Source organism: Myotis myotis, unplaced genomic scaffold (assembly GCF_014108235.1).
Source record: "Myotis myotis isolate mMyoMyo1 unplaced genomic scaffold, mMyoMyo1.p scaffold_m19_p_2, whole genome shotgun sequence".
Classification (NCBI taxonomy): domain Eukaryota; kingdom Metazoa; phylum Chordata; class Mammalia; order Chiroptera; family Vespertilionidae; genus Myotis; species Myotis myotis.
Genome location: NW_023416324.1, coordinates 208059242 through 208086634, shown reverse-complemented (window position 1 = coordinate 208086634; position 27393 = coordinate 208059242). Strand labels below are relative to the sequence as shown.

Sequence of the window (27393 nt, the reverse complement as noted above, 5' to 3'; positions counted from 1 at the left end):
ATTTCCTCCAGGTTGTCGAGTTTGTTGGAGTAGAGTTGTCCATAGTATTTTTTAACAATGATTTGTATTTCTGTGGGATCTGTTGTTGTTTCGCCTCTATCATTTCTGATTTTGTTGATTTGGGTCCTTTCTCTTTGCTTCTTGGTGAGCCTGGCTAGAGGTTTGTCAATCTTGTTTATCCTTTCAAAGAACCAGCTCTTTGTTTCATTGATTTTCTGTATTGTTTTTTTGGTCTCTATGTCGTTTATTTCTGCTCTAATCTTTATTATCTCCTTCCTTCTGCTCATTCTGGGCTTTTCCTGTTGCTCTCTTTCTAATTCTTTGAGCTGTAGATTTAGATGATTTACTACCATTTTTTCTTGTTTGTTGAGATAGGCCCGTAGAGCTATAAACTTCCCTCTCAGGACTGCTTTCATTGCGTCCCAAAGATTTTGGATTGTTGTGTTTTCATTGTCATAATTTTCCAGGATGTTTTTAATTTCTTCTTTGATCTCATTGGTAACCCAATCAATATTTAATAACATGCTATTCAGCTTCCAAGTGTTTGAGTATTTTGAGTTGTTTTTATTGTAGTTTATTTCTAATATTATGCCATGCTGGTCTGAGAAGATGCTTGGTATGATTTCAATCTTCTTGAATTTGGGGAGACTTTGTTTGTGACCCAATATGTGGTCTATTTTTGAAGATGTCCCATGAGCACTTGAGAAGAACGTATATTTTGTGGCTTTGGGGTGAAGTGTTCTGAAGATGTCAATTAAGTCCATCTGATCTAGTGAATCATTTAGGATTGCTGTTTCTTTGCTGAGTTTTTGTCTAGCGGATTTATCCAGTGATGTCAGTGGTGTATTAAAGTCTCCTACTATGATTGTATTGTTGTCGATCTCTCCCCTGATATCTTCCAGGAGTTTTCTTATGTAAGTGGGTGCTCCTGCATTGGGTGCATATATGTTTATCAGGGTTATATCCTCTTGTTGTATTGATCCCTTTAGTATTATGAAGTGGTCTTCCTTATCTCTTGTTATGGCCTTCACTTTGAGGTCTATTTTGTCTGATATAAGTATTGCTACCCCAGCTTTTTTTTCATTTCCATTTGCCTGAAAGATATTTTTCCATCCCTTCACTTTCAGTCTGTATGAGTCCCTTCTAATGAGGTGGGTCTCTTGTAGACAGCAAATATATGGGTCATGTTTTTTTATCCATTCAGCCACTCGATATCTTTTGATTGGACCATTTAGTCCATTTACGTTTAAAGTTATTATTGAAAGGTACTTGTTTGTAGCCATTTCTATTTTTTTTTTTGTGGCTGTTTTCTTTCTGGGCTTTTTAGTTCTTCTTTTTACACCAGTCCCTTTAGCATTTCTTGCATTGCTGGCTTCGTGGTGATAAACTCCCTTAGCCTTTTTTTGTCTGTGAAGCTTCTTATTTCCCCTTCAATTTTGAATGATAGCCTTGCTGGATAGAGTATTCTCGGATTCAGCCCTTTGCTTTGCATCACTTTGTAAATTTCTGTCCATTCTTTTCTGGCCTGATGTGTTTCTGTTGAGAAATCATTTGATAATCTGATGGGGGATCCTTTGTAGGTAACTCTCTGTTTCTCTCTTGCAGCCTTTAAGATTCTGTCTTTGTCTTGTACATTTGCCATCATTATTATGACGTGTCTTGGTGTGGGTCTTTTGGGGTTCATCTTGCCTGGGACTCTCTGTACTTGTGTAACTTTTTTCTTCCCCATATCTGGGAAGTTTTCTGACATTATTTCTTCAAATAGATTTTCTAATCCTTGCTGTTCTTCTTGTCCTTCTTGCAGCCCTATTATGCGTATGTTACTTCATTTCATGTTGTCCCAAAGCTCCCTTAGGCTCTCCTCCTGCTTTTTAATTTTTTTCTCCAGTTGCTATTCAGATTGAGCTTGTTTCTCTGCCTTATCTTCTAATTCACTAATTCGGTCCTCTGCTTCTTCTAGTCTGCTGTTGAAACTTTCCATGGTGTTTTTGGTTGTAGCTATATCACTTTTCATTTCTTCCTGATTCTTGCATAGGTTGTTGATTTTCTCATCCATCCGGTGAATGAATTGTGCAACCATTATTCTGAATTCTTTTTCTGTCATGTTGCATGCTTCAACTTCATTAATGTCCTTTCTTGGTGACTCCTCATTGTCTTTCCTCTGGGTGTTGTTTCGTCTCTTCATTCTGATTATCTCCCGATGGTTCAAACGTCGAGTTGCGTGGGCCTGGGCCATGTGCAGTGGGAGCCTCCCACCACCCTAGTGTCACTGAAGAGCTCTGACACTAAGATGTGTGGTTGTTGTGGGTTGGTGGGAACCAGGCTCGCTCAGAGTCAGTGTTGTCAGTGCTCAATGTGGCCTCGTACACGCCCTTAGAATCAGGGACCCTGCCTGCACCGTGCTGAAACAGAGACCCCCCTGAAGCGTGTTGAAAACCAGAGCCCCCTAGCGTGCGCCAGGAGTCAGAGTTCCCCAGAATCCAGTATCAGAGTCTCTGTTGCTTCACGCGACCTTGCCTTGAGAATCAGGGTCCTTGTGTGCCCTTGCACCAGGAATTGAAGTCACTGGCTCTTAGTATGAATGCACAGGAAATCAGGATCTCAGGCGCAGGTGAAAAGAAAACACAGTCAAGTCACTCGTGCGTGGTGCTGCCTCCTGCCCAGAGAATCGGGGTCCCTGGGCCTGTGATACGCGGGACAAATTCCTGGTGTTCGCGCGATTGCTCCCTGCCCAGGGCTCAGAAGCCTGCAGTGCGCGTAGGCTCAGTTCCTGGGGTTCGCGCGTTTGTTCCCTGCCCAGGGCTCAGAAGCCGGCCCTACTTGGGATCAGTTCCAAGGTGCTTGCGGACGTCCAGGCTAAAGTTCCTGGAGCGCTGAGGCCCCGGAAAGGGGTGGGTCTATCAGTTAGTTACTCTGGCGCTGCCCGCAAGCCTGCGGGAAGGGGGGATGGGCTCTGTTACTCACGGATCTGCCGCGGGGATTTCTGAACTTTTGGTGTCCGCAGGTCTGTAGCTGTGGTCACAGGTCTCTGTCCCCAGTGGCTGCAGGGTCCTGGTATGCGTCTGAGATCAGACTGGGTGATGCTGAGGCCAGGATCCTAGTCTCAAGCAGCTCTGTTTCCCAGGATGGCATGGTCGCCGTGCCTGTGCTGGCCGCCCAGGAGTGTCCGCGCAGGGAGCGGGACTCCGCCGCCTAAGACTGCCCGGTTTAGCAGCCCCTTAGAAGACCTGCAAAATCTAACTGTCCCTATCTCATACACACACACCACACGCGTCCACACACTCCTCTATCACTTCCTTGCGCTCTCACACTCTCTCCCTCCCTACCTTCCTGCTGGTCGCCATTTTTTCTTAGTCCCAAATATTGTTTCTTTATTGGCAGAGGAGGTTTGCATTTTGAGAATGCCTGTCTCTGGTAACTGGTGGAAAGTGGAGGGGCATGTGGCCAGGCAAGAGTGTGCTGGATAGCTCCTCTTGTGGGGATGTGTGCCATCTGTGCCTCCAGAGGTGCAATGGCTGCCAAGGAGCTGTCTTGCCTCTCTCCCCTGTCAGCTTTCACTGGAGCAGACATGCAGCTCAGTAAGGAAGTTACTGCACATGGAACACCCCCTGCTGTTGGTTTGGGCAGCAGCTCCCTGCTCAGCTCACAGGATCTGATTTCTCTCTAGTTGTTTCCCCACAAAACTCCCTGACTTCCTGACACAGGCTTGTACTGTAGTATTCTTTACAATTCTTTCTCCATGGATCCCACCCCATCGGCTCTTTCTATATTGTGTTTCATTGCTGGTTACCAAATCAACCCACAACGAGTGGCTTAAAACAACACCTATGTATTATCTCACAGTTTTTGTGGATCAGGAATTTAGCAGTGACTTATCTGGGTGGGGGTCCCTCATGAGGTAGCAGATGTTGGCCAGAGCTGTATCACCTGAAGGTTGACTGGGGCTGGAGGATCTGCTTCCAAGTTGGCTTCCTGTGTAGTTTTGGGCAGGAGACCTAGTTCCCTATCTTTAGGCCTGCCCCCGGGGCTACTTTAGTGTCCTTATGGCATGGCAACTCATTTCTCTTGAAGCTGGTGGTATAAGAGAGGGAGTAAGGAGGAATTGCATGTTTGTTATGTTCTAAGCCTAAGGATGTCGGCACACGTATTCTTTTTTTGTTATTAATCCCCACCTGAGGATATTTTTTCCATTGATTTTTAGAAAGAGTGGAAGGGAGGGGGAGAGATAGAGAAAGAGAAACATCGATGTAAGAGAGACAAATCAATTGGTTGCCTCCTGCACATGCCTGAACCAGCGCTGGGGATTGAGCCTGCAACTGAGGTATGTGCCCTTGACCGGAATTGAACCCAAGACCCTTCAGTCTGAGGGCTGATGTTCTATCCACTAAGCCACGCTGGTGAGGACAGCACACTATATTCTTTGCAAGTGTGTTACCAAGTACAGTCCATTCTTAGGGTCAGGGAGATGTATTCTCATCATAGAATTATAGGAAATAAGGAATACCATAGAATCTGTGGACATAATGAAAACTCACTCTCACTGAGGAATTCCTCCAGTGGTCTCCTGGTCTGATGTGAAAAAGTGGCCCTGGAGATCTGTCTCCACATCATCTTTGTAAATCAGACCAGTTGTAGACCTTCCAAGTGGTAGCATGAGACTGAGCTTTTCCATGTCTTAAAACTTTTGTGATTATTCTCATCATTTTTTCTTTTGTTAAGGGCTTTTGTCAAGGTAATTTAATTTAGAAAGCATTATGTATCTAACTTCTTTAATGCTTGCTTTCTTGCTTATTATTGTGTTTGACACACCTTGCTTAGAAGCTTGGCAAGTTTAGAATCACCAAATTAGGTCACTCTTGGGCAGACAGTGCTACAGCAGGTTCTAAATCTGCCCTTCCTCTAACCTGCTGCTTCACTGGCAAAACAATACAGGTAACAAGGGCATTTCTAGTATTGGGGGCATATTTTGCAGAGCTGAGGTTTTGGAGTTTGAGTCATTGAGTGAAATCACATTCCCCATTTCTGACTTAGATGACAGTTGGATGATAATTTATTCCACATTCATTGAGCTCTCGCTGTACTCTGGTCATGTACCAGGCCTTGTGTGGGCTCTGGACACAAGGTTTCCTGATACAGGCTCAGGGTTGATGGCACTTTATTATTAGCACTGTAACAACTGTGATGCATGTGGGAAAGCCATGAGAGAGTGCTGTCTGGTCGTGGGTTTGTTCCTGTTTGCCTTTCATTTTTGGTCTTCTCTCCTTTCTTCCCCTAAACTCTCTCTGCTTAGAATATTTGAAAAACGAATGGGTAGCAGGTGGCAGAATTAACTGCAGGGAATCTGTTTGGTTGAATGCCTGTCAGAGAAGAGGAATAGAAGGAAGGAAGGGCATTCCCAGATGTGAAGGAGGTGACAGTGGTTGGGCTTCAGCCATCTTCAGCTTAGGTGCATTCATGGCACAGAAGCAGAGGGTTGTGGGAGGGGCAGGCCCGCTGCCCACTGCACAGGTTCTTGCATGGCAACCCCAGCAGTCCTGTCAGCCCCAGGGGGAATGTGATTTGTTTTACACATACTGCTGTGCAAGCATGGGACACATCTTTCAAACACAACTATCTTTTCTTATCCCCCCGTGGCTTCTTATAGGACACTCACTCTTTCCTCCCCTGTTTATCATGCTCTGGAAGCCTTAGTCACTGGCTCATTTTGATCTGGCTCCACCTTGCTCAGATTTGCTCACTGATAGTTAGGCTTGATTTTATTTGTATCAAACAACCAGTTTGGAGAAACTAAGATGGCGGCATAGATAAACACCGGGAAATCGCTGCCTCCCACAACTTCAAAAAAAACAACATAAAGACAAAACGAACAGCATCCAGAACTACAGGAAAGCTGGCTGAGTGGAAATTCCACAACTAGAAGGAAAGAAAACCACACTGAGAGCCAGAGGAGCTGCGGAAGTAAAGTGCAGAGGTACGGAGGCTCGCACGCGTGGAAAGGGGCTGGTACCTGAGGACGCGGCTGTCTTTTTAAATCGAGAGGGAGTTACAAGCTCCAGACTGCTCTGAACTCCGGTTCCGGGAAGTCTCTGGGGACCCAGGACTCATACGGGGAGAAACTGGACTGTCTGGCAGTGGGCAGAACTCGGAACTTGAGGTCGGCTTTCCCTCAGAGGTGCTTGCAGCAATTACTGGGACACTGAGACGCGCGGCCCCTTAGGGCAGGGCTGGGAATCCGTGATAGCTGCTTGCTCGCCCTTTGATTCCCTGAGACCCTGCCCCACCCAGGCTGCGGCAGAGGCTTTTGCATATGAATGCCCCGGCCCTTTGGAACCTGAAAATTACCTAACAAACTGCAGCGGGGCCACAGACCCAGAACTTCCAAGAGAAGGCCCAAGGCCCCACAGCAGCTTGCATTACTTCACAGCTGGGCCTCATCAGGGTACCTCCAAACTCCAAAAAAGGAAGGGGAATCTGCAGTTCTCTTCGTAGCTCCTGCTGTGTAACCTCAGGCAGAGGCTAAATTAGCACCTCCTTAGATCCAAGAGCCAGTGTACCCAGTGGTCAGAGGGGGACCATCCAGATTACAACTCCTCAGATCCATAAGGGGCACACTCAGGGTGCAGACTCAGTGAGCACCAAATCCCCACTGAAGCAAGTCTTGCCCCAGAAGGGTGTCTTCAGCACAGAAGTTCTCCCACTGCAGACACAGCTGATTCTCACTGCCAATTGGCCTGGAGGTCAATTCCTCCCAGTGATCCTACAACAATCAAGGCATAACTACAATAAGACTGTGCAAAAAGCCCACAAGGGGGTACACCAAGAGTGTCCACCTCAGGTAACTGGGGCGGCTGAGCCACTGGGCCCTACAGGACACCTAGCACACAAAACCACTCTACCAACATAGGGAAGCATAAAAAATGCGGAGACAAAGAAACAGGTCAGAAATGACAGAAATGGAGGAAAGCAAATGACTGGATATAGAGTTCAAGGCCACGTTTATAAGGTTTTTCAAGAATTTTATGGAAACCGCCAATAAATTTAGTGAGGCCCTCGATAAATCTAGTGAGACTCTCGAGGATATGAAAAAGGACCAACTAGAAATTAAGCACACACTGACTGAAATAAAGAATAATATACAGAGATCCAACAGCAAACAAGAGGATCCCAAGAATCAAGTCAAAGATTTGAAATATGAAGAAACAAAAAAGACCCAACCGAAAAAGAAAAAAGAAAAAAGATTCCAAAAATATGAAGATAGTGTAAGGAGCCTCTGGGACAACTTCAAACGTACCAACATCAGAATTATAGGGGTACCAGAAGAAGAGAGAGGGCAAGATATTGAAAACCTATTTGAAGAAATAATGACAGAAAACTTCCCCTACCTGGTCAAAGAAATAGACTTACAAGTCCAGGAAGCACAGAGAACCCCAAACAAAAGGAACCCAAAGAGGACCACACCAAGACACATCATAATTAAAATGCCAAGAGCAAAAGACAAAGAGAGAATCTTAAAAGCAGCAAGAGAAAGAAACTCAGTTACCTACAAGGGAGTACCCATATGACTGTCAGCTGATTTCTCAACAGAAACCATGCAAGCCAGAAGAGAGTGGCAAGAAATATTCAAAGTGATGAATGCCAAGAACCTGCAACCAAGATTACTTTATCCAGCAAAGCTATCATTCAGAATAGAAGGTCAGATAAAGAGCTTCACAGATAAGAAAACGCTAAAGGAATTCATCACCACCAAACCAGCATTATATGAAATGCTGAAAGGTATTCTTTAAGAAGAGGAAAAAGAAAAAGGAACTCTTACCATTTGCCACAGCATGGATGGAACTGGAGAGCGGATAAGTACCACATGATCTCACTCATTTGTGGAATATAATGAACAACATAAACTGATGAACAAGGACTGATCCAGAGACGGAGAGGCATTGATTGGACTGTCGGGCCTTGGAAGGAAGGTAGGGGAGGGTGGGGGTAAGGGGGAAAGATCAACCAAAGGACTTTATGCAAGCATATAGGCCTAAACAATGGACACGGACAACGGGGGGTGGGGGGGGGAGGGGAGGGCATGAGCGAGGGGCGGGGCGGGTAGAGGGTAACGTGGGGATAAGGACACATATGTAATATCTTAATCAATAAAAAATATATTTTAAAATAAACAACAACAACCAGTTAGTTTAGCTTCTAACCGTGTAATGTGTGTAATACTATACATGGCTTTCATTATTGAAATAATGGCAAAAAATAGCTTTATTATTAGGAAAGTGAAAATCTAGCTTATAAGTCTCCTCAACCATTTTTTCTTATTGAAATAATTGTTTCTGAAATACAGAGTTTCACAAGTGCATTGGGCTATAGCAAAAAAAGCTGGCTGTCTACTGGCTTCCTCTGGTGTGGAGTACTGTGGTGGTTCTGACCCTGTTTCTGCTTGTTTCAATTCACCTCACTGCTTTATGAAGCCCCTGCAGAAACACAGCTGTGGGGGGAGGTAGGTTGGCCACCAGGCAGCTTCTACTGGACACAGATGTAGACCTGGATGTGACCCAGCAGACAGGAGCCCTGAGAGAGTTTTCTGGGAGGGGGCAGCCAGATGTGATTAGTGCAGGTGGGGGACACATGGAGTCAGCCAACTCAAGGGTGTTTTCATGCTTTTAATTTAAATAGTCACAGAACCTAAAAGTGAGGTTTAAAATGTTCCTTTCTGTGTGCTGCATTCTGGTGAGGGAAAGAATGGTGTCATCGTTCTCTTTGCTAAATGGTAATTACAAGTGTGGAAACAGATGTGAGCTTTCTGGGAGCCGAGAGGGCCATGCCTGAAATGCAACCATCTAGGAAGGGAGAAGTTGTGGCGAGTTTGGCCCCTTTGACTGGAACAGGGGGTGGGGGTGCGGCAAGGGCTTGGAGCTGAAGGGGAAGGGTCGGTGGTAGAGGCCCAGAGTGGGCCAGTCAGAGCATCTGCTCACTGCTCTTGGTACAGCCTGGCTTGCCCAGAGTACCTCCTTCTCAAATATGGCATGTACCCGATAGAGGAGGAGCCAGTAGCAAAGCCCAGTCCAGGGAACTGCAGGGACATGCTCCCTGAGGAGGCCAATGACTGGGGCTAGTTTAGGGCCTTTCTCCTACTTTTACACCTGCCTTGCTACTTGAGAGGCCTTGGGGTCCCTTTTAGGGGAGACCTGCTCTGGAGGGCAGCAGCCTCTCTAGCTTGGGTTTGGGGAGAAGCCAGAGGTGCCCATACCCTCTCCAGGCATTTTTCCTGCTCCGGCTCACACTGAGTTCACTGTGGTCTGGGTAAGGCCTGCCTTGCTGTGAATGGGAACTGGTTTGAATGGGGTCCTGCACTGACCACATGTGACTGGAAGCAACTTGTGTAGTCTTTCCAAGCCGAGGGTCTCATCTGCCAGGGGACCGTGAGAAATAATTAGGCAGCACAGGTGTCTGGCTCAGAACCTGGCCCACAAGGTGCCTTCAGTGCAGCTCCTTCCACCCTGCCCAGGGCTACTGTCATCATAGGAACAGCTACCAAACAGAATATGTGGGTCTCTCTTGAGCCTTGTCTGGCCAGACTTGGTTCAAGGAGAGCGACCCTGTATGTAGGGTTTTGGGGGGCAGGCGGGGCAGCTCTCCTGGTGCTCTTTTTACCCCAGCTCCATGCATGCCTTCTTCTGGAAACATTTGGTGCTGTATGGGCCTGCCTATATGCCCTGGGGCTGTGAGACTGGCCCAGGTTTTGGCACTCTGTCCAGGTTGCTGGTTGAGATGAATGGTGAGAATATCCAAGACACTGCTGAGTGGGTGAGTGCAGTTGCTGTTAGTTCCTTTCTAGTTAGTGGTTAACCTTGGGCCAATCCCCTCAGTTTGAATCCTAGCTTACTCATGTGTTTCCTGGTGACCTTGACCCATGGGCATCCTGCCAGTGCCCAGAGTTATGTTACAGAAAGGGAGACATGATCACATCTCCTTTAGGGGTTAGTATGAGGGTCTTGAGAACAGCTACTTACAGAGCCAGAACACCTCTTGCCATCTTGTAGGGTTCCTTTAAAAAAAAAAAGGTAACAAAAACATTTTGTGTTAATATTTTATGTGCATTTAGTGAGCTGATGAGCATTGGAGATTTTAAAAAGTTTCCAAATGCCAACTAGAGAGAACTGTGCGTACTTAACACAAATGTGTGTGGAGATCCTTGTGTGTTCCTTGCCTGCACATGTGAGCACACACATATGCTCTTCTAATAGGTGCCCCCACCCCTGATCCAGAATGGCCCTGGCCTTAGAGAGAATCTCTGGAAGCAGCCTGTACCTAATTGGCCTGGGGGAACCATCTTAATTATCTTTAAGGCAAAGTCTGATGCCAACTTATTTTGCTTGGGTCTGGGTTAGTGCACAACTGGCTCTACCCCTGGAGCAGACCTTACTATTCCATACAATGTCATGCAGTGCTGGGTCTACCCTCATTTCTTTTTTTTTCTTTTTTTAAAATATATTTTATTGATTTTTTACAGAAACGAAGGGAGAGGGATAGAGAGTTAGAAACATCGATGCGAGAGAAACATCGATCAGCTACCTCCTGCACACACCCTACTGGGGATGTGCCCGCAACCAAGGTACATGCTCTTGACCGGAATCGAACCTGGACCCTTCAGTCTGCAGGCCGACGCTCCATCCACTCAGCCAAACTGGTTAGGGCGGTCTACCATCATTTCTAAGTTGTGGAACTAGAGGCAATGGTCCTTTGGGGATGGTGAGAAGTGGGCTTCATACTCTAAGTCAGTGATGGCGAACCTTTTGAGCTCGGCGTGTCAGCATTTTGAAAAACCCTAACTTAACTCTGGTGCCATGTCATATATAGAAATTTTTTGATATTTGCAACCATAGTAAAACAAAGACTTATATTTTTTATATTTATTTTATATATTCAAATGCCATTTAACAAAGAAAAATCAACCAAAAAAATGAGTTCACGTGTCACTTCTGACACGTGGGTCATAGGTTTGCCATCACTGCTCTAAGTAGACAGAGCAGTGTAAGCCATTGCCCATGTGGGCTGGGTGACTTCACACTGTGGTGACTGCTCCAGAGTTACTGGGATGCTGTTGTGGGTAAAGGTGGTAGGGAAGCCAGGCTGGGGCTCATGAAACCCTTCTAGCATCAGTCCACATTCTCAGGCCAGGGTGGGCTTTGATTGGTATAAAGCAAGAATTGATATGACCAGATTTTTTGTTTTAGAAAAATTATGTCCCTAAAACGAAGAAGTTGGTAGACACAACAGCATAAAATATAAAACTAGCACAAATAAATAGGGAGAAATACTCAGGTTAAACCTGAGTCAGCAACTGCACTAAAGAGTTGTGACTGCTGTACTGCTAGCAGCTGGCGCTACGTAGCCTGTCAGACCCTGGAGACGTCAATGAGGTGCTGGGCTTCTGGACAGTTTCCTGATGTGGTTCTTTGATTGTTTGCTGTCCCAGGGCTGTCTTGGAGCTTCCACTTTTAGACTGGTCACCTAGGACTCCCTCCCTTCTGGCCCAGGCACAACTTCAGCCCTGCATTGTGGGGACTTCCATGGGGACCACTGACCTTCTCCAAAGTTACTGGGGATGATGTTTGTTCCTGTGGCTCATCATGGAACCAGTTTTCTCCTCCTTCTCAGAAACCATTTGCTATGGAACGAATTATGTCCATAAATTCACACATGGAAGTCCTCCCTACATCCTCCCAATATGACTGAGTTTGGAGATAGGGTCTTTAAAGAGATAAATAAGGTTAAATGAGATCCTAAGAGGCGGGCTGTAATCCAAAAGGACTGCAGCCTTATAAGAAGAGCAAGAGACACCACAGTGCTCTCTCCCCTCCATGTGAGGACTCTGTGAGAAGGCAGCCATTTGCAAGTCAGGAAGAGACCCCCTCACCAGGAACTGACCATGCCCACACTCTGATCTTGGTCTTCCAGTCTCCAGAACAGTGAGAAATAAATATCTGCCATTCAAGCCTCCTTGTCTGTGGCATTATGTATGGTGCCTGAGCTGCCCAAGACACCATGTTTTATGTACTCAGTGGCTACATTTTTAGGAGAGCAATCTGTGGTTGACCTGTCCGAGGGCAGGCCCCAGCAGATATAAACAGATGTCATGGTCACTTGTTGGTCATTGAAAAGGCAGGACAATTATGTGGTTGCCCGGGCTCTCTTCAACCTGAGAGTCTGCTCGCCCCTTTGGGCCTCATGGCTATTAACTTGTGGGTTATTGACGGCTGGCTCTTTGGGGTTCTTTTCAGCAAATAAGAATACCAACACACAATTAACAAGAACAAGAAGACTATTACTACTATGTGTCAATGGAAAAAATGATATGTATATGTACATCAAAATATGTACAAACATACACACACATTCATTATCATCTGTCATCTAGATACACACACACACACACACACACACACACACACACACACATAATGCTCACTTTTGTTCCTAACAGCAACTCTGAGGTAGCCACTTTTTTATAGTTTTTTTAATTGAACTGTAATTCACATTACATAAAATTAACCATTTAAAAATGTACAGTTCAGTGGCATTGAGTACTATCACAATGTTGTACCATCACCACATCTATCTAGTTCTGAAACATCATCATAATTCCAAAATAAAACCTCATACCTATTAAACCTCATACCACCCTTGCTCCCCCAGCCCTGGCCACACCAATCTACATTCTGCCTTTGAATTTGCCTGTTTTCCATGTGGCACACAAACAGAATTATACAGTATGTGGCCTTTGGTGTCTGGCTTATTTCACTTAACATGTTTTTGGGGCTTTTCCATATTGTAGCATGTAAAAATTTTATTTTTATGGTTGAATAATATTCCATTGTATGGAGACACCACAATTTGTTTATTCATTCATTAATAGACATTAGGATTTCCCCCCACTTTCTGGCATTGTGGATAATGCTTCCATGAATATTCTTGTACAAGTTTTATTTGAACATCTGTTTTCACTTATTTTGGGCATATCCCTAGGAGTGGAACAGTTGGGTTACGTGGTAATTATATGTTTAACTTATTGATAATCCACCAGACTCTTTGTATAGCAGCTGCACCATTTTACCTTCCCAAGATGGCACTCTTCTATTCCCAGTTTTAATAAATGAAGGTTCTGATATGTGGGGAGGTAGAGGGACATGCACAAGATACGTGAGACAGCCCTCTGGTAACAGAAGCAGGTCTGTGTTGGCCCCATCCTTGGGTGTCTGCCACCAGGCTCTTTGCTCCCTGGCATGCATGCTGGTCCCTGGCTGGGTACCCCCTAACTGGAGCAATGAGATGGGCAATGATGGGCTCAGAGAGGAAGGGTGTTCATGCTGGGCCTTTTCCAGAACAGGAGAGGGAAGAGTCCTCTGAGAGATGAACAATTTGAAGGAGGACTCAGTGTCTTAGGGAGTTTAATGAGTTCTGGGGATTTTGTTAGATTGTTTGATAAGGTGCTTGTAGTTTTCAGTCCCCGCTCCTACCCAGGTTGGCCAAAGCCACTGCCAGTGCCCTTGCTTGGCAGGATGTGTCAACTTCTGTCTTCAAACTGCTCTCTGACACTCACCCTGGTGAAATTGTCTTCTAACTTCTTTAAGGGGAGACCCCTGGGACATGGGGCCACCCTCTGTGTGTTGACCCTGGTAGAGGCCGAGCCCTTTTAAGAGCTGTTGCTGTCTTTCCCCTCAGAGGCATCCTCATGCTCCCCAGCAACAACCCTTCAACAAGATGAAGATTTCTGCCATTGGAGATGCTCACTTTTAGATATGGTGTTACTTGGCTTTGCTTTTACTGACAGTAAATTGCTGAAGGCATTTCAATTACACAGTGAAAATCATTAGCAGAATTCTTGTTACTTAGCATCAGACTGTGGGACTTAATCGTGGTTTCTTCTGTGTGGTAAAGCGAATATATCTGAAGGGAGACTTATTCAGATTTCCCAGTAGATCATTATCACATTCCTGTGTGATAGTTTCCTGGTAATTCTACTGGATTTAGTATATCAGCATGACTTTTCTTTACAAATTGTGGAGATTTAAATTTATTTAGCAAAGGAAACATTGAAGACCACTCAAAACACTCTTGTTTAATGTGTTCATTGCATGAGAAACGGATAGTTCTACCTCCTGGAAACTTTCATTCCATTGCCCAGAGGACAGAAGCAGGTGGAAGTCACTGATGTGAACCCAGCCACCCATCACTCCCTGCTCCATCATTTCCTCCTCTCCACCACTGCTGCCCTCTGACCCAGGTGTGAGAAACATGTACCACTACACCAGTGGTTCTCAACCTTCCTAATGCCGCAACCCTTTAATACAGTTCCTCATGTTGTGGTGACACCCAACCATAAAATTATTTTCGTTGCTACTTCATAACTATAATTTTGCTACTGTTATGAATCGTAATGTAAATATCTGATATTCAGGATGTATTTTCATTGTTAAAAATTGAACATAATTAAAGCATAGTGATTAATCACAAAAACAACATGTAATTATATATGTGTTTTCCGATGGTCTTAGGCGACCCCTGTGAAAGGGTCGTTCGACTCCAAAAGGGATAGCGACCCACAGGTTGAGAACCGCTGCACTACACTGTCCTGTGTGAGTACAAATTTGCAAAAGGCAGCAGCAGCAGTGGGCTGTTCTAGAAAACAGGCCTCTGCTTGCCTCTCAAGTTCAGGGGACTTGTCACCAGTAGCAGCATTCCAGGTTTTGGATGACATCACCACAGGCCCAAGGGTGCCTGGACTGACTTGTGCAGTCTCCCGCCTTCCTTCTTTCATCCTCACTAGTTCCTTGAGTTCACTCACTGGCTGTGGCCCAGCTGAGTTTCAGGGAACATGAGGTGCTGGGACTACCAGTGCCTCTGGGGCCTTTTACCACAGTGTTCTCCTGCATCTATTCTGTGGTTTGAATCCAGTGGAAGTGTTTCCACCATTGAGAGAGTACTGTAAGAAAGACCTGCTCCTCAGGAGATGGGAGGGAGATGGCCCTCCCAACCTAGTGCTGGAGTCCAGGTGACAGTATGCTCTCTGTTAGAAGATGTGGGTGTGCCTGCAGGCTCAAACTGCCCTCAAAGGGCCTGTTGAGAGCACAACTCCCTGTGTGAACTGAGGGCTGGCATGGATCTCCAGGGAGTACCTCACTTCCATCCTTGCAGCTGCCTCCCAAGGCATCTATGCATTCCCATCAATAGAGAGGGAAATGGCATTGGGCTAATTTCAGTAACTTCTCTAAAATGCTAGAAAATACTAGTGCCCAATTGGAATGCAGGTTGGCCTGGCTCTGCGTCACCCCTGATCACAAGTTCTTTAGGTCCCAAAGTCCTACATTTCTTTTATAGTTTGTCTAGACTTTACTTTGTCTAAAGCTGTTTTAAATTCTAACATAACTTTGTTTTGTGATATTATTTCCCTTTCTTTAAGATGGCCAGTTTAGTTTTTTAATCTCTTGTTTTCTGAGTTTTTGTTTTCTTTCTCCTCTGAAAGCACATGGCAGGCTGCTGACTGAAACCACTCATGTTTCTTTTTGTATATATTTCTGAACATATGTTCTTCTATCTCCTGCTGTGTTTTTGTGTCTTCTTTATGTGGCAGGATGTTTTCATGACTTCTGTGTTTCTTTGTTTGCTCCTCCCTGAAAGAGAAGCCGATTGGTCCTACCTGGGCCCTGAAGTGTGTAGACATACACTGCAAGGCCTCATTTCTCTTAGGGCCTTAGACTTTGAGCTGGGTGACAGACAACTCACTTGGGCCAGGCCTCATGCCACTTTAGAAACCAGCAGCCCAGGTAGGGTGTTGAGAAGAGGCTGCATAACCTTTGGTTCTTACATGGCACCCCATTTGGCTGGGACCAGTGTCCCCCACCTCTCCCTCCAGGGCCTTTCTGGAGGGTCTTCGAAGGGACTTCAAGGCTCCCAGTCATCCATGCTGTCACATTAGAGCTTGCAGAAAGGCTTCCACATTTGTGGCCATAACTGGTTTGTTTTTCTGATTTCTTTGCAGGACTCATTGGCAGTTTGGGAGATGGAGAGGGAAATGCATGTGCTTGGGCCATCAGCCTTTTTTCTACCAGCCCTCCCGTCCTACCTCACAGTGCTTGCTCTTTCCCCCTCCCTCAGCCAGGAGTCTACATCACTGTCCTCAACAGAATTGCACCTTCCTTACTACACTGCTGTTCTTGTTGTCTTGAATCAGGCTTTGGATTTTGTAACATTAAGCTTTTCCTGCGGTCATGTCCAATAGTATGTCTTGAGGTCAGGACGATGGGCTACCTAAAATTCCACACAGGGTCCCATAGGTGTGACATGTTGAGTGAATTCATTGAAATTTGGTGAGTATTCAATAAACACTTAGAGGTTTTGGTTGATTGCAAACTTAATTAACAGTGTAGTGTGATGGTTGTCTAAAAAGTAAATTTCAGTTTTGAGCACATTCTGAGCAGCATATTGTCCTGAATAAGGGGTGGGGGGCAATGACACTGGAAGAGTGTGCCCATAATAACAGCAATTATTAGTGTATCATCTACCCACTTTAGCCGAGCTAAGAGCAGAGCAATAAGAATTGGGAAAGCCCAGCACACCAGGTCCTGTGAAACGTTATTGTCCAGTTTACAAGCTCTTAGGTGGCTCTGCAGAGTGTGTGGATGGGTAGGTGGGTGGGGAAGGGGAGGCAGGACCAAGAGCAGGGAAGACAGCAGGGCTGTATGCAGTATAACTGGAACCCATGGTAGAACTAAGGGATCTAGAGTGAATTATAATCTATAAAATGAAACATATATACATATTATTGAAAAATGTAGGATCTAAAATGAATAATTCACTGGACAGAAGACTGAACACAACAGAAAGCAGGCTGAGTGAGTGGGCAGCAGTTCAATGCAGTGTATCTGTACTGAAGCACAAGAGAAAAGAATGGAGAATACAAAATAGAAAGTGAGCGACTTGTTGACAGTCAAAAGGTCTACTGTAATGGAATGAGTTTCTGGGAGTGGGGAGGCACATTCAAAAATATTTGAATAGATAAAGGCCATAGATCTTTCCAAAGCATTGAAAGATACCCATGCTGTCTTTCCATGCTAGATTTTATCCATGCTAGATTAATGAAACAGACTACACTTACATGCATAAGTCAAAAAGCAAGGAAACAAACAAGAAATACACTTCTCACATCTAGGCACATCATTATTGACACTAGAGACAAAGGCAATCTGAAAAGCAACCAGATTTCAAGGTGGCTGAGCCACAGTCTGCATCTGGCACGTGTCTCATGGCCATGCCTTTTTGAGTGGAGTCCCTGCTCCCCTGCTCATTTGCTTTGCTAGCTCATCTGTTCTGGTTTTTTGTTTTTTGTTTTTCATAGTTTGTACTTAGACCAGCAAAATACAGACATAGTGATTACTCAGGCAACCACTTTTCTCCACAATTGCTTTTCAAAACTATGCCAAATTTTAGAGCACCATCTTCCCCCTCTTCCATACAATAACCTTTTTACTCCCCCAAAATTAAATAAATTATATGGAGTGATATTATAGCCTTATGGTTATAAAAAGAGATATATACCAATTTCTTGATATAACCTTTCCCACCAAAAGAATATAGAACGAATGTCATTGTATACAGTGTTTGGATGAACACCAAACAGGTTCATTGTGCATCTTGTGAAAGATACCACAAGGGTTGCAGCTCCCACCACACTTTGTTCTGTTGTGAATCTGTTTCCGTGTGCCATCATCTTGTCATAATGATGTCATGCTGTGCTGCAACTCAGTAAATGCACTTAGTACCAAATAACCAGGAACCTTAAAAAGGCATATAAATTGGTGAAGAAAATAGTGCAGAAATAAGAATGTGCCTTTCAAATAATGACTCTCTTGCACCATTCTCCCCTAGCCAGACCTCTGATAAGTCCCATCTTCCTCTTCTGAGGTGTACTGTCCCACTTTCCTTATATCGCATTTTGTGCAAATGCAAATTGTGTTTATTTGCTTTTAAATTATTTATTACTTTACAAGTTTGCCTTTACTGTGTTTTTTTAAAATAAAGTAGTTTAATTTCATATTCACCAGACAAGTTACCAGATATAATGGGGGGGGCTGCTGCTGCTGCTTTTCATATTCTTTTTTTAAAATATATTTTTATTGATTTCAGAGAGGAAGGGAGAGGGACACAGAGATAGAAACATCAATGATGAGAGAGAATCATTGATTTGCTGTCTCCTGCACGCCCCACACTGGGGATCGAGCCCACAACCCAGGCATGTGCTCTGACCGGTAATCGAACCGTGACCTCCTGGTTCACAGGTCGATGCTCAACCACTGAACCACGCTGGCTGCTTTCACTGTGTAATTGGTATATATTCTACCTGTGAAAATTGTTTGATTATCTTTGGTTGGGATTGAACACATCATAATTTTCCATTACAATCAGTGGATACATTGTTCTCCTGTAGAGTAGAAGGTTTTTCAGAACAAAATAACAGCCAAAGTGATGGGAAGGTATTTAAGAGTTCCCATTACTCTTCGTCCTTGCCAGCACTTGGCAAGGAATTGCCAGACTGTTATATTTTAGGCAGTCTAGTGGGTGTGTGTTTACATCTATTTTTGTTTTAAATTTGCATATCTTTGATTACTAATGAGACTTGAGTACCTTTTCATGTGCTTATTGGCCATTTGGATCTCTTTTATGAAGTGCCTTTTTTCAGTTTTACCCATTTTTCTATTTATGTCTACCGGCCCCAGATGTTTTCACAGTGATTTTCATGCTAGATAAAAGTGTAGCAAAGTATACAAAATCTTTAGGGAAGAAAAAATTTTCTCAATAATATATTTTCAGACATGTGAGGACTTAGGGAAAAGTGTTGCTCACACGCCCTTGCTGAAAGACCTCCTTGAAGATGGGACCAGATTCTATTCAAGGCCATGGAGTAAGGGGGTAAAAGGTGACAGAAAGCCTGGTGGAGACCCCATGTGCATGATGTACAGGGAGTATGGATGTCCATGTCAAAGACCTCACAAGAAACAGCAGTGGCATACATGGCAGTGATGGAAGAGGATGGTGAGGGGTGAGAGACAGAGGGGACCAAGGGCACAATCCATTTGCTTCATGCTGTTTCAGACCAATTGACCAATGCAGAAGGCATTTAAGAACATCACATAGAGATTATCAGTGAAAGAACCAAAAATAGCTAATAAGGACTCACACTGGGCAGTCAGAAGGGAGTAATGTGGTAATTCATGCGCCATTCGTGGTCAGTCATCAGTTATTCTGCTTTGTGGACAAAGGTCATGAGCAGGCTTTTCACACATACAAGGTCCAGATGTTCAGCGAACATAAACAAGAGCTTAAATTCTTGAACAGGTAAACTGATGAGGTAACATTTCACCTCTCAATTTGTTAGAGATCAGAATGTGAACAGTCAATCATGTAGGCAGTGAGTGGCTAGAGAGATAGCACTCTTGAATTTGACAGGGTATAATTTGCAGAGACCTACATGGAGAAGATTTTGGTTAACTTCTCTGAAATTAAAAATGTGCAGTATTTTACTTCTTATGCTGAGGTACCTCTAAATGTGCTTATTCAAGAAAATACCAAGATTTATGAAGGTACTGTGCCAGGTGTAGAGTAGGCATGTGTGCGTTTTTACCCCCACCCCCACACAGAAAGAACATCCTGGGTGGACCCACAGAGATGATAACAGTATCTGTGAGCTCAGCAAAATAGGAGTCTGACTTTGCTTTGTTTATTTATAGTTTTACTCTATATTTAAATACCTATCGTTTTGAAGAGTTATGAAAACCACCTAACATTAGGAAAAATTTTTATTGTTAATATTGTTAAAAGAATTTATGTGTATTGCCAAGTTTATCCAGACTCATGGCTTGTTACTGTTATTTAATCACTGAGAAATTCACCCACCACTTTGGGAGCATGCAGAGCAGAGAATGTTCTGGCATATTACTGCTCCTACATAGAAGGGACACAGAATAACAGTCATTAAAATGCTGTAAATAGCAACGTGTCCTGAATTTACCCTCACCCTCGGAAGGAATTATCTGTCCTGCTCCTTGCACAGGAGCACACCCCAGAGGCCAGAGTGCACCAATGGAGCGATGGAGCAGGATCTTCCTTCCTTACAACCCTGACAACTATGTTCCCTCTCTGAGCATTATGCCTCCTCTGTAAAAGTGGTGATAATTATACCTGCTTCCTAATCTGGCAAATATTAGGTGTAAGAGAATAATAATGAAAGTGCTTATAAATAATAAAGTGCTCAAGAATTGTTAGTTTCTCCCTCTTTTAGGGATTTGGCATGTCTTTTATAATCCAGTGCCTACTTCTGGAATATAATTCTTTAGGTATGAATAAGATATTGACTATATCGTGAGATTTCATCTGAGTTTTTTTGGAAGTGTGTTCTTGCCACCCAAATTCATCAAGGAGCCTTCTGAGACCCAGGCCACTCCCCAGGAGGGTTGGGGTTGGTGGCACTGGGTTACTGCACATGGAATCTCAGGGAAGACCTCCCAAGTGGGTGACAGGCAGGTCCTCCTCCTTAGTCACTTTGCTGCATTGAAGTAGACAGTGGTACTTGGCTGGGGTCCACAGCACTCTGGCACCTCTGAATTCTTCCAAATGTGTTGCCAGATTTTTAAAAATGCATTTCTTCTATAACCGAGGATGCATCCTGTTCCAAGTGTGTTGTAAGTCAGAAGCCACACTGAGCAGTTGAAACTCTGAGGTGCCGCTCAGGTATACTGGCTACAAGGAAAGGATAAAGGTCTTTTGAGTAGATCAGAGCAGAGGCAGAGGGGGTACCTTGGGATACAATGGGAGCACCCACATAGGTGTGGACAGGAGCACACAATCGGGCACACACCAGGGAGCAGCACCGTGACCTATGGAACTGTGTCTGACAACTGCTGATGGCCACAAATCAAATTTCAAGTATACCAGGTGTTCTGTGAACTCCCAAAATGTGAGAATGATAAGTAATTGGGGCCAAGTGGGATTTTGAGGTGTACCATAACATTGGCCTTGCTGAGTTCATCAGGTAACATGACACTTTTCCCTTGCTTTTTGGTAGATGGACAGTGTCCTCACCCTCGGGGGAAGCAGGTGGGCTGGCAGGACAGGCGTCCACAGGCCGGGAGAAGGAGACACTCCCAGGTACTCTCATCTACCCCGCTGGTGACCTGCCTGCCTGGCCCCATCCTATTGCAGACAATGACTCACCTGTGACCCTTGCTTCTCCTGGTCTGCTTTGTCCACCTGTGCCCTGCCTGCACCCAACCTCAGTGCCTGTTGGTTGACCCACCTCAGCCCAGATCTTGATCCTCCCTTCTCCCACCCTTACTGAGGGCCTGGTCCTCACTTCTGGTTGCTCCCTTAGCTTGACCACTTCTTTTGAAGTTCTTAACCCTGAATTGCACCCTGGCTCCCATTAACCTCCTGACAGGGTGAATGTCACCTGCTGGTATTCATGCCTTTTGGATGCAGACCTGCTTCTCAGCTGTTCATTTCCTTTAACAGGGTCATTGGTAGTGAAATCAGAAAGAACGTCCTGTTCCTTCAGTGATGCAACCTGGAGTGTGTGGTGATGTTACTCTTCATTTGTACAGAATGTTAATTCTTTCACTGGCCACAGGTCATTCTCTTCAGGTTAGAAACATAGTGAAGGTAATGAAACACTTCAGAATCAGAATTGATTTTAGGAGTAATTCTAATGAAGCTGGGAAAATTGAATTGTGACCTCACATTCAACAGGTTCCCTCAGCAGACAAATCAAGAATGCTTTGTTCCAGGTCCTGGTTCTAGGCTGGGTCAGGTTCATCAGCAAACACACCGACAGGCCCTGCCCCCAGAGACTGTCTTCAAAGGTAGACTAAACACCTGAGAAAGAAGGTGATAAGGTCCATTGATAAAGGAAAAGGGTGAGCAGGAGTAAGGGAGTGTGTGTGGGTATGTGTATGTGTCTGCATGTATGTGTGCACATGCATGCTTGCGATTGGGGGTTGTTGTTGATCAACAGGACTTTCAGGGTTGGCCTCGCTGAGAAGGTGACATTTAAGTAAAGGTGAGGGCATAACTAATGGAGGGATAATAGCATTCCAGGCAGAGGAATAGCCAATGTGAGGCCTCAGTGTGAGGATGGTTAGAAAACAGCCAGGGGCCAGTGTAGTGGGTTGGTGAGCAAGGGGGAGAGGTGCGCATGGGTCGTTGTGGCCTGTGAGAGCTCAAATTCTACCACACCTGTAGAGCCAGCCCATAATTCCCAAGATGAAAAAGGCCTTTCCCACCTCTGAATTACCATAGCAAACTAGCCAGGTTGCTTCTCTGATACCTCTACTTGTGAAAGGGGTAATCCAGCAAAATGTGCTAGAGCTCAACAGGGTCCAGCTTAATGGCAATGCATGACAGCAGACAGCCCTACAGCAGGCCAGGTACTGTGTCAAGCACTTTATACATGCTAACTCTTCAAATGACCAGTTGCTGTTATTACCTAAAATGATATCCAGATAGGTGAAGCAACTTGCTTGAGTAATGGCTACCTACAAGGCTAGTGGTGCAGAGTCAGGAAGCACAGACAGTCAGGCCACAGGGTCAGGGGCAGTGGTCACACACCCTCTACACAAAGCCTTGTGGGGCTCAGCCCCAGTCACTCTCCCATCTGCTTCTTATCTCTCTGCTCAGAGCAGGGGCTGTTTTCCAATCTCTTCCCTATGTTTTAAAGGAGCACAAGATGGCCCCTAATTCCCATCCCCAGATACCCTTGGCTGACTACTCATTAAGTCTTATGTTCATCTTCAATCAATCCAGGCATCTGGCAATAAGCAACCTACGAGCACTCGCTCTTGTAGTGGTTGTTCGGAAACAAATCTAAACACTCTCTCTGAAAGTTGAGGACAGGATGTAGATTAACAATTGAAAAAAAGAGAGGGGATGGGGAGAGAAATAAAAACCATATTGCCTTGGTTCAATCTACTTTAACAGAAACCCCACAGAGGAGAGCATGCATGAATCAGCAGCAATGATAGTCAAACAAGGATGGCTATTTTCTATTGATATAAAGATCATGTTTCCACAGACAAGCAAGCATTAAAATATTCATGGACAGATGGATTAGAAATAAACAGGAAAATGAACATAGCATTGCTAGCATAACATCCCATTGTGTTTCTAACAATGTAACATGATTGTCAAAGTGTGCAAGTGTGCTGTCCCGAGTTCAACTAGTGTCACCTCATATGTCCTTTTTTCTTCTGTGATGTATGACAGTTTGAATGATTGTTCCCCACCTCACTCCCCCTCTGCCAATGAAACTACACGCAGCACAACCATGGCTCCAGGTGATGGAGTGACCCTCCAGCACCTCCGACCCTAAGAGGTCATGTGACTTGTTTGGAATGGTGGGACCTTAATAAACAGAAGAGGCAGGACACAGGCCCTAAGAGTTCCTTCCCAGGCAGCTTGCCCTTTGTGCTCCTGTGACCCTCCAGGAGAGAAGTATGCTGCTGCCCCTTCAGCCCAGGCCCAGAATGAATGCAGAGCAGACCTGAATTGAGGGACAAGTCTGGGTGCTTTGTGGCTAGCAGAGCAGGCAAGTTCAAATAGCATGCCATTTCACCAAGAAATTCTCCAGTATGCATTTAATCTAGGAATATTTCTCATAGCCACTATGCAGAAATCAAGAAAATTTCTTTAATGTCACCTAACAGTCTATATTCAAATTTCCAATAGTCTCTAAGATGTCTTTTTATAATTGCTCTATTCAGTAATAATCTAAATCAGGTTGACAGAATGACTTATGATATATTTTATTCTGTAGCTGCCTCTTCTCTTTTTATAAACTTTTTATTTACTGAACATACAAGCAATTTTAGAATCTTCTAAATTCTACATCTGGCTGAGAGCCTGTTCATGATATCTTAACGTGTCCTCTGACCTTGAATTTCTGTAAACTAGCAGTTAGGTTCAGTTCCTCCTTCGTGCTGAGCTGTGACCTTCCCATGGGGTCAAAGCACAAGGCAGAACAGAACCTGGGTCGGCCCCTCTCTTGATGTTGTGGTTGGCAGCAGGTCTAGTGGTCTCTCTGAAACAATAATCTTCTATAAGTAGAAACTTTACCTTGTCCATGGTCTGAAATATAGTCTCCATAGCAAAAGACAAATGCATGCTGGATTCTTTCATTTTCACTTACTGATGATTAAAACACTGAGTAGGTTTCACCTAACAACCTCCAGAGAAGAATGCTGTTTCTGTTCTTGTGATTCAGATTCATTATGACTCATGGATTATTATGTATTTGCTGTAATTCAGTCCACTGCAGCCCCTATTTTTTTGATGTTCACAATGTTATATATCTCTGGCACCCAGAGCTCTTCAAGGTGGCCCATGTGTAATTTTGAAATTACCTCATTAGTCTTGTGAGTTTCCTCCCTTTTAGTGCAAACCAGATGCTTCAGGCCCAGCTTGTATATTTACTTGTTTGTATAACAAACCACTCCTCCAAGAAACCTACCCTTTTAGGGTCTAGAGACCAGTGGTTCTCAACCGTCCTAATGCCGCGACCCTTTAATACAGTTCCTCATGTTGTGGTGACCCCAATTTCATTGTTACAAATTGAACATAATTAAAGCATAGTGATTAATCACAAAAACAATATGTAATTATATATGTGTTTTCCGATGGTCTTAGGCGACCCCTGTGAAAGGGTCATTCGACCCCCAAAAGAGTCGCGACCCACAGGTTGAGAACCGCTGGTCTGGACTCTGAATGATAGAGGTGTTCATAACTCCTAGAACTTTTCCCACAAAAAATGTACTAGAATACATTTTTTTAAAAAGTAAAAGTAAAACCTGTAGTTCATCCAGACAATAGAACACTGTTCAGTGATAAAAACAAATGAGCCATTGCCCAGCTGGTGTGGTTCAGTGGTTGTGTTAACCCATGAACCAAGAGGTCACAGGTTTGATTCCCAGTTAGGGCACATGCCCAGGTTGCAGGCTCGATCCCCAGTAGGGGTCATGCAGGAGGCATCAGATTGATGTTTCTCTCTATCCATCTCCTTTCCTCTCTCTCTAAAAAAAATTTAATAAAAACATTTAAAAAAAGAAATGAGCCATCAAGCTATGAAAAGTCACCAAGGAACATGAAGTTCATAATGTTAAATGACTGAAACCAATCTGAAAAGGCTGCATACTGTAGTATTCTACTATCAGAAAATTACATAATTTAGAACAGCGGTTCTCAACCTGTGGGTCTCGACTCCTCTGGCGATCAAATGACCCTTTCACAGGGGTCACCTAAGACCATCCTGCATATCAGATATTTACATTACGATTCATAACAGTAGCAACATTACAGTTATGAAGTAGCAACGAAAATAATTTTATGGTTGGGTCACAACCATAAACATGAGGAACTGTATTTAAAGGGCCAGAAGGTTGAGAACCACTGATTTAGAAAGACTGAAATCACACAAGGTATATCTGTGGCCACCATAGAATTAAATAAAAAACAACTAATAAAAAGATATTATGAACTTAGCAAATATCTGAAAATTAAGCAACACATTCTAAATAACTTACACAAAGGTCAAGGAAATAAATTGTAAGAGAAATTGGAACTTTTGATAATAAAATGATTTTAAAACAACATATCAGCATCTGTGGGATACAGCTAAAGCTGAGTTGAGAAAAATGTAGAGTTGTATTAGAAAAGTCTAAAATTAATGATATAAGCTCCTATCTTAAGAAACTAGAGGAAGTAGAGCAAATTTAGTCCCAAGTAAAGAAGGCAGATGTGGCAGGCACAGTGATGCCCGTGTCCTAGTCCCTGGGACCTCTGAATATGTGTCCTCACCTGGGAAAGGGACTTCACAGTTGTGATTAAGGTCACAGACCTCAGGACAGGAGATTATCCCAGATTATTCAGTAGACCCAGTACAATCACAGGCATACCTTAGAGTGGAGAACCTCTCTGAGCTGGGTTAGAGAAAAAAGGGATGATGAATGGAGAGTCAGAGAGACATGCGGCCTTGCTAAGGTGGGAGGCAGAGGAAGGGGTCACGAGCCAGGGAATATGGGAAACCTCTAGACACTGGAAAAGACAAGGAAGCGATTATCCTGCTGTATTCCACTCGGTACAATGGCAACCTTCTGAGACATCTTCTAGAAACCCCGGATCCAGACTGAACCTTGAGGAAGGGAAGAGCTCAGGGAGTAGGGTCCAGCCAGCTTAGTGACTCGCACTCTGTCAGGCCAGGGAAAGGGGACTCGGGAGAGGGGCAGCCCAATCCTGGCTGAGCAGGGCCCACAGGGAGTTCCTGGTCACTTCTCAATCCACAACCACAGTGATGGTGCACATCTCAGTCCTTTATGCCCCGTGAGATCCAATGAGCAGTCTAAACTCTGACCCTCAAGCCCAAGGCCACACAGGGCCACGATGTGCTCCAGGTAAGGGGGGAGGTTTGAAGATAAAGCTTCTTCCATGAGATGGGTCATCAGATTTACAATTTGAAAAATAGTTTTATTTCTCACTCTTCACTATTTCAAACCTTAGAGACACTAAAAGCAATGAGAAACCAGTGTACCTGATATTAAGGATTAATAAATGATAACACTGTTTTATTTGCTTCAGCTTATTTTTAAATGAATAAAACACAAAACACTAAAGACCAAGGGCCCGGCAGCCTCTTCTCTGCTCCTGTGCCCCCCAGGCCCTGCCACCAGAAGTGGGCGTTGCCTCCTGTACAATCATGGTGGGTGAGCTCTCAACAACATGCCCTGTCATACCATGTGTTCAGAAAGCCAGCAGCAGTGGTATAATACTGCACATGTCCCACTGCTGCTTACATTCAAGACTTATCAGCACAGATGCATGTGGCTCTAACTCTTCATTCCACAGGAGGTATATTTTACACACTAGCCCTCACCAAAGACCCCCAGGGGGTTGAAACCATGGGTAGCACTAAACCCTGCATATGCAAAGTTTTCTCCTGTACATACACCTATGATAAAGGTTAATTTATAAATTAGGCACAATAAGAGATTAACAATAGTAACTAATAATAAAATAGAATAATAACAATATACTGTCATAAAAGTTATACGAATGTGTTCTCTCTCTCAATTTTTATATTTCTCAGTCTGTACCTATTTTTTTTTATTAAATCTTTATTGTTCAGATTATTACATTTGTTCCTTTTTTTTCCCCTCCATAACTCTCCTCCTTCCAGTTCCCACCCCACCCTCCGCCCTCACTCCCCACCCACTGTCCTCATCCATAGGTGCACAATTTTTGTCCAGTCTCTTCCCGCATCTCCCACACCCCTTGCGCCACCAAGAATAGTCAGTCCATTCC

At 44.3% G+C, this 27393-nt stretch overlaps 1 protein-coding gene across 13 annotated transcripts in view; it reads left to right on the top strand.

Moving 5' to 3' along the window:
- PCBP3 (poly(rC) binding protein 3) overlaps positions 1–27393 on the top strand; it is a 226805-nt gene that overhangs the window by 92081 nt on the left and 107331 nt on the right. Inside the window, exon 1 of one of the 13 annotated variants that reach the window (XM_036351896.1) lies at positions 21115–21198. The exons of the other annotated variants lie outside the window; for them this stretch is intronic. The gene's annotated coding sequence lies outside the window, so the exon portion shown is untranslated. Of the gene's footprint in view, positions 1–21114; positions 21199–27393 lie in introns of those variants that run through there. 13 annotated transcript variants of the gene reach the window in all.